We start from the raw sequence: 11661 nt of genomic DNA, 5'->3' as shown, positions 1-11661 counted from the left end.
TTAACGGCTGTAATGGATAATTATATTGCAAACATTTTATCCAAAATGCCTACTTATCAGAGAAAGCGCGATTGCTCTGTTTTAAACACTGAAGAGCAAGAAGACGCTGATGATAACTGTTCTGACATACCCTCACACCAATCTGAAGGGGCCAGGAGGGAGGTTTTGTCTGAGGGAGAAATTTCAGATTCAGGAAAAATTTCTCAACAAGCTGAACCTGATGTTGTAACTTTTAAATTTAAATTAGAACATCTCCGCGCACTGCTTAAGGAGGTATTATCTACTCTGGATGATTGTGACAATTTGGTCATTCCAGAGAAATTATGTAAGATGGACAAGTTCCTAGAGGTTCCGGTGCCCCCCGATGCTTTTCCTATACCCAAGCGGGTGGCGGACATAGTAAATAAGGAGTGGGAAAGGCCCGGCATACCTTTTGTTCCTCCCCCTATATTTAAAAAATTATTTCCTATAGTCGACCCCAGAAAGGACTTATGGCAGACAGTCCCCAAGGTCGAGGGGGCGGTTTCTACTCTAAACAAACGCACTACTATTCCTATAGAAGATAGTTGTGCTTTCAAAGATCCTATGGATATAAAATTAGAGGGTTTGCTTAAAAAGATGTTTGTTCAGCAAGGTTACCTTCTACAACCAATTTCATGCATTGTTCCTGTCACTACGGCAGCGTGTTTCTGGTTCGAAGAACTAGAAAAGTCGCTCAATAAAGAATCTTCGTATGAGGAGGTTATGGACAGAGTTCAAGCACTTAAATTGGCTAACTCTTTTATTTTAGATGCCGCTTTGCAATTAGCTAGATTAGCGGCGAAAAATTCAGGGTTTGCTATCGTGGCGCGCAGAGCGCTTTGGCTAAAGTCTTGGTCAGCGGATGTGTCTTCCAAGACAAAATTGCTTAACATCCCTTTCAAGGGTAAAACACTGTTTGGTCCTGATTTGAAAGAGATTATTTCAGACATCACCGGGGGAAAGGGCCACGCCCTCCCTCAAGATAGGTCTTTTAAGGCTAAAAATAAGCCTAATTTTCGTCCCTTTCGCAGAAACGGACCAGCCTCTAATTCTACATCCTCTAAGCAAGAGGGTAATACTTCACAACCCAAACCAGCCTGGAGACCGATGCAAGGCTGGAACAAGGGTAAGCAGGCCAAGAAGCCTGCCACTGCTACCAAAACAGCATGAAGGGATGGCCCCCGATCCGGGACCGGATCTGGTGGGGGGCAGACTTTCTCTCTTTGCTCAGGCTTGGGCAAGAGATGTTCAGGATCCTTGGGCACTAGAAATAGTTTCTCAAGGTTATCTCCTAGAATTCAAGGAACTACCCCCAAGGGGAAGGTTCCACAGGTCTCAATTATCTTCAAACCAAATAAAAAGACAGGCATTCTTACATTGTGTAGAAGACCTGTTAAAAATGGGAGTAATTCATCCAGTTCCAATAGGAGAACAAGGGATGGGGTTTTACTCCAACCTGTTCATAGTTCCCAAAAAAGAGGGAACATTCAGACCAATTTTAGATCTCAAGATCCTAAACAAATTTCTCAGGGTTCCATCGTTCAAGATGGAAACCATTCGAACGATCCTTCCCACCATCCAGGAAGGTCAATTTATGACCACGGTGGATTTAAAGGATGCGTACCTACATATTCCTATCCACAAGGAACATCATCAGTTCCTAAGGTTCGCTTTTCTGGACAAGCATTACCAGTTTGTGGCACTTCCATTCGGATTAGCCACTGCTCCGAGAATTTTCACAAAGGTACTAGGGTCCCTTCTAGCGGTTCTAAGACCAAGGGGCATTGCAGTAGTACCTTACTTGGACGACATCCTGATTCAAGCGTCGTCCCTGTCAAAAGCAAAGGCTCATACGGACATCGTCCTAGCCTTTCTCAGATCTCACGGATGGAAAGTGAACAAAGAAAAAAGTTCTCTGTCCCCGTCAACAAGAGTTCCCTTCTTGGGAACAATAATAGATTCCTTAGAAATGAGGATTTTTCTGACAGAGGTCAGAAAATCAAAAATTCTAAGCTCTTGTCAAGTACTTCATTCTGTTCTTCGTCCTTCCATAGCGCAGTGCATGGAAGTAATAGGATTGATGGTTGCAGCAATGGACATAGTTCCTTTTGCACTAATTCATCTAAGACCATTACAACTGTGCATGCTCAGACAGTGGAATGGGGATTATACAGACTTGTCTCCGACGATTCAAGTAGATCAAAAGACCAGAGATTCACTCCGTTGGTGGCTGATCCTGGACAACCTGTCACAGGGAATGAGCTTCCGCAGACCAGAGTGGGTCATTGTCACGACCGACGCCAGTCTGGTGGGCTGGGGCGCGGTCTGGGAACCCCTGAAAGCTCAGGGTCTATGGTCTCGGGAAGAATCTCTTCTCCCGATAAACATTCTGGAACTGAGAGCGATATTCAATGCCCTCAAAGCTTGGCCTCAACTAGCAAAGGCCAAATTCATAAGGTTTCAATCAGACAACATGACGACTGTTGCATATATCAACCATCAGGGGGGAACAAGGAGTTCCCTGGCGATGGAGGAAGTGACCAAGATAATTCAATGGGCGGAGGATCACTCCTGCCACTTGTCTGCAATTCACATCCCAGGAGTGGAAAATTGGGAAGTGGATTTTCTGAGTCGTCAGACATTCCATCCGGAAGAGTGGGAACTCCATCCGGAAATCTTTGCCCAAATAACTCAATTATGGGGCATTCCAGACATGGATCTGATGGCCTCTCGTCAGAACTTCAAGGTTCCTTGCTATGGGTCCAGATCCAGGGATCCCAAGGCGACTCTAGTAGATGCACTAGTAGCACCTTGGACCTTCAACCTAGCTTATGTATTCCCACCGTTTCCTCTCATTCCCAGGCTGGTAGCCAGGATCAATCAGGAGAGGGCTTCGGTGATCTTGATAGCTCCTGCGTGGCCACGCAGGACTTGGTATGCAGACCTGGTGAATATGTCATCGGCTCCACCATGGAAGCTACCTTTGAGACAGGACCTTCTTGTTCAAGGTCCATTCGAACATCCGAATCTGGTTTCCCTCCAACTGACGGCTTGGAGATTGAACGCTTGATTTTATCAAAGCGTGGGTTTTCAGATTCTGTAATAGATACTCTGATTCAGGCTAGAAAGCCTGTAACTAGAAAAATTTACCATAAAATATGGAAAAAATATATCTGTTGGTGTGAATCTAAAGGATTCCCATGGAACAAGATAAAAATTCCTAAGATTCTATCCTTTCTACAAGAAGGTTTGGAGAAAGGATTATCTGCAAGTTCTCTGAAGGGACAGATCTCTGCTTTATCTGTTTTACTTCACAAAAGGCTGGCAGCTGTGCCAGACGTTCAAGCGTTTGTTCAGGCTCTGGTTAGAATCAAGCCTGTTTACAGACCTTTGACTCCTCCCTGGAGTCTAAATCTAGTTCTTTCAGTTCTTCAAGGGGTTCCGTTTGAACCCTTACATTCCGTAGATATTAAGTTATTATCTTGGAAAGTTTTGTTTTTAGTTGCAATTTCTTCTGCTAGAAGAGTTTCAGAGTTATCTGCTCTGCAGTGTTCTCCGCCCTATCTGGTGTTCCATGCAGATAAGGTGGTTTTGCGTACTAAGCCTGGTTTTCTTCCGAAAGTTGTTTCCAACAAAAATATTAACCAGGAGATAGTTGTACCTTCTTTGTGTCCAAATCCAGTTTCAAAGAAGGAGCGTTTGTTACACAATTTGGACGTAGTCCGTGCTCTAAAATTCTATTTAGAGGCTACTAAAGATTTCAGACAAACATCTTCTTTGTTTGTTGTTTATTCTGGTAAAAGGAGAGGTCAAAAAGCAACTTCTACCTCTCTTTCGTTTTGGCTTAAAAGCATTATCCGATTGGCTTATGAGACTGCCGGACGGCAGCCTCCTGAAAGAATCACAGCTCACTCCACTAGGGCTGTGGCTTCCACATGGGCCTTCAAGAATGAGGCTTCTGTTGACCAGATATGTAAGGCAGCGACTTGGTCTTCACTGCACACTTTTGCCAAATTTTACAAATTTGATACTTTTGCTTCTTCGGAGGCTATTTTTGGGAGAAAGGTTTTGCAAGCCGTGGTGCCTTCCATTTAGGTGACCTGATTTGCTCCCTCCCTTCATCCGTGTCCTAAAGCTTTGGTATTGGTTCCCACAAGTAAGGATGACTCCGTGGACCGGACACACCTATGTTGGAGAAAACAGAATTTATGCTTACCTGATAAATTACTTTCTCCAACGGTGTGTCCGGTCCACGGCCCGCCCTGGTTTTTTTAATCAGGTCTGATGAATTATTTTCTCTAACTACAGTCACCACGGTATCATATGGTTTCTCCTATGCATATTTACTCCTGTACGTCGGTCGAATGACTGGGGTGGGCGGAGCCTAGGAGGGATCATGTGACCAGCTTTGCTGGGCTCTTTGCCATTTCCTGTTGGGGAGGAGAATATCCCACAAGTAAGGATGACGCCGTGGACCGGACACACCGTTGGAGAAAGTAATTTATCAGGTAAGCATAAATTCTGTTTTATATATATATATATATATATATTTATTTATATATATATATATATATATATATATATAATGTGTGTGTATGTGTGTATATACTCATGAATAAGGGTCCAAGAGGCTCGAAACGTCGCTATGTTTTTATCCTGATGTTGTTCTAATAAAGAAGAAGTATATTTTTTAAACATAGTGCTGTTGCCACTGTCTATTTTTGGAATTATATATACTCATAGATGGAAAATATAATGGAATTACTTTAAATTACACTTTTTTTCCACTGAGAGAATGGAGTGCATTCTGCAAGACCCTTAACATGTGACCCTGCAACATGCTACCCAGTTATTGTGTAGTGCCTGAGCTTATTTATATCTGTTTCTAACTGACAGCTGAGTTGATGAAATAAAAAATGCTTTTCAAGGGGTATATCCATAAACTGCAAAACAAAGCTGATTTTTCTCTCAATTTTCAGTTTTTATAAAACATTGTAATAATTGTATTATAACACGTTTTAAAGCTGTTTACATAACATTTTGTAAGAAATAATTTTAGTCTATGTTAGTCATCATTGTATAGGGGTTTAATTTATATTATATGCTCCTTTTATTTACTCATTAAGGTGCAAATGCTAATCAGCGCACAAATGTTGTTGCACAGGAATCATTTTTGGATATGTGTGTGCATATTTATATATTCTTGACATTTTACCCAACCTCCTTTTTATAGCTGCAGACACAATCATTATCACTTACTGAACAGGGAAGAGAAGAAATAGATGAAAAATGATTGATAGAGGGAATATGCGGCTCTTACACATGCTCGGTTTACATTTTAATTCATTTATTTCCTGGTTAAATAAAATGTAAAACTATAGCTCACATCACACTTTTAAACAACCAAATTGCAGATATCAGAATGTTTATTTCTGATTGCAATAAAGTGTGTGAAATGATTAAAACTGATTCTTTAAAAGTATTTGTCATTTTAATATTATATTCTCACATTTAAAAATATTGAGCAACAAAGACCCACTTACAAATCTATGGCAGGACCATCACGTTTTGCCCATCCAAAGGCTTGTTGAAAGTACATAACAATTTTAATATTGAAATATTGCAAATCGGTTAAACACATAGTTAAAAGTCAGTTCCACAGCAGCAATGTACTATGGGTGATAGCTGAACACATCTGGTGAGCCAATGACAAGAAGCATATATGTGTAGCCATTAATCATCAGCTAGCACACCCATAAGAAACACCCATAAGACACCCATAAGAAACAGATATTCACCTCTGGCTCATGTAACAGAGAGAACTAGACATAGGGAAGCTGATACTCCTTTTTTAGTGAACAGCCCTGAAAGGGAGGGCATCTCAAAAAATCTTTTGGAAAACAACCAGATAAGTGTATGGGGACAATATCCACAACAAAAAAACAAAAAAAGACCTCTAGAGGAACAAGAGGGAGTGGGGTCAATACTAGAGGCAAAGAGAGGGAGATAAAGAAAAATGGAGTTTTTAATATCAGCAACACACCACTACAGGATGAGGAAACAAAGATTCTAAGCTACGGCCTCTCCTTTGCTCCGAGTGTTAGACTAAATAAATTCAATACACATATCCATATAAAGAAATTCGTTAGGAACCTCACCCTTAAAAGATTCTATATGAAAAGTCCCCTTGAAAGAATCTCCATGACTAAAGATAAAACAAGAGAGGATAATTTTATTCACACTAATCTAAAATCAAAATCGACATTTAATCCTGTTTCTGCTAAAGGAAATCACCTTGAAACATTTGAACAAATGGTCCTAAAAGATTTAAAAAGTAGTAAACCATCAAAATATTTGAAAACTAATATGACTAAAAAAGAGACCCTTATTTTAGAAAATTTAAAAAAGAATCATAAGATAACCATCAAGCCCGCCGATAAGGGCGGCGGGATTGTGGTGATGGACACCAGCTATTATGAAACAGAATCTTTAAGACTATTGAGTGACACTAAAACTTACAAAAAACTTGATCTAAACCCTACTAACAAGTTTGCTGCACTATTAAAAAGGCTTATAAGAGAAGGCAGAGAATCAGGAATACTAAATGAGAGGGAGGTGGAATACCTGGACCCTACCCATCCTAGGGTCCCGTTGTTCTACTTCCTTCCGAAAATACATAAAAACCTCACTCAACCACCAGGGAGACCGATTATTTCGGGCATAGGGGCATTATCTTCCAATCTCTCACAATATGTTGACACTTTCCTGCAAAAGTATGTAAGGAATTTGGACTCATATTTGAGGGACTCAACTCAAGTCCTAAATATCTTAGAACAATTTGTTTGGGAAGATGACTTTATTCTAGTGACTGGAGATATTACGTCCCTTTACACAGTAATTGATCATAATAAAGGGATCATAGCTATTAAAAAATATTTGGATAAAGACTCGGAGATGAGACTAGAACAAAAAGAATTTCTATTAAAGAGTATTTTGTTCATACTGAAGAATAATTACTTCATCTATAATAATAAATTTTACTTGCAAATAGAAGGTACGGCTATGGGCATGAGGTTCGCACCAAGTTATGCCAACTTATTTGTTGGCAATTGGGAAGAGTCTTTCTTCCAGTCAGGTAACTATGGCGCGGACCTCGTGCTCTATAGACGTTACATAGATGACGTCTTGTTGATATGGAGGGGTTCTGAACCTAACTTACTTAAATTGTTTTCCGATATGAATTCTAATGACAAAGGTCTTAAATTCACCTTTAATCATAGTAAAGATAAGGCTGTCTTTCTAGATTTAGAAATTATGGCCATCAACAAAAATATAGAAACAAGAACACATTTTAAAGAGGTTAACTCTAACAGTTTTATTCATTCTAAAAGTTGTCATCTCCTGCAATGGAAGGACAACATCCCTGTGGGCCAAAGTCTGAGAGTGAGAAAGAATTGCTCTAGACTCTCAGACTTTGAATACCAAATAGAGTCCTTAATTGAGAAATTTAGAGATAGAGGATATGACGAGGAGGTTGTCAATAAGGCTGTGATAAGAGCAAGGAACACTGATAGAAAGAGCCTCCTCTCATATAAACAAAAAACGACTAAAAAGAATTTAGATTTAATTGATGTCCCATTTATAACGGAATACAATGTAGATCACGGCATTATGAGAAGGATTCTAAATAAACACTGGGCAATACTAAAAGCTGACCCAATATTGGGAGATGTACTCCCTCACAAACCGAGATTAATTTTTAAAAAAACAAAAAATTTTAAATCAATACTTGCGCCTAGCTCAAGTGAGATAAATCAGAAATTAAATTTCACACAAAGAGATCTACAAGGAGGAAAAATATCAGGTTTCTTCCCTTGTTATTCATGCAAGGCATGTAAACATAGTGATTAAAGGAAAGTCATCACCATTCCAAAATCAGGAGAATAAATCACTATTAAAGAATGCATTAGATGCACCACGAAGGGGGTAATCTATATTCTTAAATGCACATGCAATTTATTTTATTTTGGGGAGACCAAGCGAATGATCAAAGACAGAATAAGAGAACACCTACTATGTATTGAAAAGGGGGTAGTAGACACCAACCTATATAGGCACTTTAAATCTATACACAATGGCAATACTAAAGATCTAAAGTATTGGGGAATACTACAAGTTAAGCAGAATTGGAGGAGGGGAAATATAGAAAATTTTTTGAAAATAAAAGAGGCAGAATTGATTTACAGACACAATACCTTGTTCCCTGCCGGTCTAAATTCTGAACTAGACATTTCTCCATTTTTATTTGACTAATAACAGCTATCTATAATTTAATGCACAATATTGCACTTTACTACATGAGACATATAGTATTAACTCAGACCCACAGTATAACTACTATGTCTTTTGAGTACTCATTCAGTCTTTTTAATAAATGTTTTTAATAGATATTTTAAGTATAAATAGTGCAAAAGTTGTTAAAAAGATACAACATTAGTTTTAAGGACCACTTTTAAGGGATTTCTGCGAAACCTAGTAATAGAAAATTTTTTGTAACAATGCGAAGCTATTGCATATATAAAGTTGCCTAGGTTATATGGTAACTTACCAATACCATCTTAAATATTAAGACCACCTTAGGTAATACTCCCAGGTGATTCTTAACCAATGAGAAGCAAGCTATACCTTTAAATAAGGATACACCTGTTGCAGATTATTCATCTTGAAAAAGCCCTGCAGAGGGAGAAACGCGTTGATGTGCTGCAACTGTTACTGATATTTATTATATGTAGCTGGAGCTACCACAGTGTTCATTGAGGATTGTGCAATACTGCTAATACAATTAGCCACTAAAAAACTTGCAAACATCTCTCTGAACTCTCTACCGGATAATCAAGCTCACCTACAACTCTAATTTTTGTACCTTGCGTGCTAGTTAGCACTAAGAGCAGGTATTATTCATTGGATGATCGCTACATTGTAGCTGAAAGATTCACCACTGTTGCTGACGGCTGGTCCCGAATTTGGACCAATCAGAGAGCCCGCCGAGGACAGCGCCTACATAAGTGATGTCATCACGCAAACGGCTGTAACTTTCTCACGGAGGATATCGAGTGGATAAAGTTTGGGGTAAGCCCTTGTTTGCTAGCAAACCAACACTTACTTAAGGATATTTAAAGTGTACACTGGACTGTTTTATACCTATACCACAAACTCTTTTCTACAATTGAAATTACCTATATGGCGGCAACTTAAGAACTTTTATTTACGGAGATGTCCGTTTTTACTGATATCTATTGTGCAATAAATTAATGTTAAATTTTAGAAAACGCATATGTCCATGTCATAATTTTAAATAAGTGTATAGTCTCTTTTCCTATCACCTTTAGCTGTAGCGCTCCTGACACACACATTTTTCAGTGTATTTCTTCTCTTGCGTCCTATGTTCAAACTATAACAATTAAAAACATCATGCCTATCAAAGAATATCATTTGAACATGTAAAATAAAATATATATGTGTTGTATAGAAAGAAAGTGAAGTAAATGTTTATCTTTTTAAATTATCAGGAATTTATATTTGTGCAAACCCATTTCTAGGAGCAGCGTGGATTGCTTACTGACTGATAAGAGCGCCCAACTGTCCTGCATTAGGCAGGATTCTTTTTCATGGGTAGTATCCCACTGGTGTTTGTGGGCAGGGCAGTGGTAAGAAGTGTAGGGCCACTGATAGGTCATGGGCCAAATTGATGTGTGCCACATGCATGATGGGGTGTACTTTGGGGGAAGTCCCTAAAAAGTAGGACATTTTCTTTGGCTGAGAAGCTGCGGGTATTGCCTAAACGGGCCACCCCGTTCAACCCATGACAGTCTTGAAGGATTCATTACAGCAGGGAGATCTGAGTTTGCCACAACTCAACCCCTGGTGCTCTGTGACTAAACCAACATTCTTCCCATCTCAGCTTTATTTAAACTTCTAATACATTAGTCATAATTATTGTTACTTCAGTCCAAAACCTTTTTAAACTGTTACATCCCCACCACATACGGGTAATGGTTCCTTCCTCTCCGCAGCCCCTCCAGCACTTGCCTTTAGTGTTGGGGTAGATTTTCTTTAGTCTATTTGGGGTTAAAGGGACAGTCTACACCAGCATTGTTATTGTTTTAAAAGATAGATAATCCCTTTTTTACCCATTCCCTAGTTTTGCATAACCAACACAGTTATATTTATATATTTTTTACCTCTGTGATTATCTTGTATCTAAGCCTCTGCAGACTGCTCCTTTATTTCAGTTCTTTTGATAGACTTGCAGTTTAGCCAATCAGTGATGGCTCCCAGATAACTTCAAGTGCATGAGCACAGTGTTATCTATATGAAAAACATGAGCTAACACCCTCTAGTGGTGAAAAACCTGTTAAAATGCATTCTTAAGAGGCGTCCTTCAAGGTCTAAGAAATTAGCATATGAACCTCCTAGGTTAAGCTTTCAACTAAGAATACCAATAGAACAAAAAAAATGTGGTGATAAAAGTAAATTGGAAAATTGTTTAAAATTACATGCCCTATCTGAAACATGAAAGTTTTTTTTGGACTAGACTGTCCCTTTAAGTACCACCTTGTTAAAAAATGTAAATTTGTTTCCTGAACTTTAGCAGATATAGATGCTGATATAGTGGCTGAAAAAATAGCATCTCAGAGATTAGGGACTCCTATTCCTCCTAATTGCTTGTGGCGTTTTAGGATGTGGGCAGCTATTCTAGTCGTTTTGTGTCCCCGTATAAATTTAATAAGTTCAGCTTGCATCTCCTCTAGTTCTTTCAGTGGGACTTTAATAGGTAGGGCTCTAAATAGGTACAGCAACCTTGGTAAGATGTTCATCTTTTTTGCTGCCAGTCTACCAAGCCATGAGAAATTTCCTTTTTTCCATTTGGCTAAGTCTTTCCGTATGGTTTTATAGATTGGGGTGTAATTTACCTTATACAATGTTTCTATTGTGTCTGTAATGTTAATTCCTAGATATTTTAGGGACTTGTTAGCCCATTTAAAATCGAAGTTAGCTTCTATCAATTTTTGTGTATGCCCTGGTAATGATAGGGGGAGTGCTTCACATTTATCTGAGTTTATTTTGAAACCCGATATCGTGGAAAAATCATCCAATAGATGATAGAGGTTGGGCAGGGATAACATGGGTTTTGTAATTGAAAGTAGGATATCGTCTGCGAATAATGCTAATTTATATTCCCCTTTATTTAATTTGACCCCGTGAATGTCCCTAGAGTTACTAATGCACGCTGCTAGAGGCTCTACACATAAAGCGAATAATAGTGGCGATACTGGACACCCTTGTCGAGTTCCATTTAATATATGTATAGGTCTAGATTGGTAACCCGCCGCCCTAATGGTTGCTACTGGGTAGGAGTAAATATTTTTGATCGCTTCTATGAATTTGCTGCCAAACCCCAAGTGTTCCAGAACTGCCACCATATAAATCCAATCAACCCTATCAAACGCCTTCTCTGCATCCAGGGATAAGAGCAGAGAAGGCGTTTCTGTACCTTTCAGATATTCCACCAAAGCGATTGTGGGTCGAATGTTATCTGGTGCTTCCCGTTCTTTAATAAAGCCCACCTGATCGGGGTGG

The sequence above is a fragment of the Bombina bombina genome, chromosome 2 (genome assembly GCF_027579735.1).
Source record: "Bombina bombina isolate aBomBom1 chromosome 2, aBomBom1.pri, whole genome shotgun sequence".
Lineage (NCBI taxonomy): Eukaryota > Metazoa > Chordata > Amphibia > Anura > Bombinatoridae > Bombina > Bombina bombina.
The sequence above is the reverse complement of the archived record's forward strand: the minus strand, read 5'-3'. Positions refer to the sequence as shown.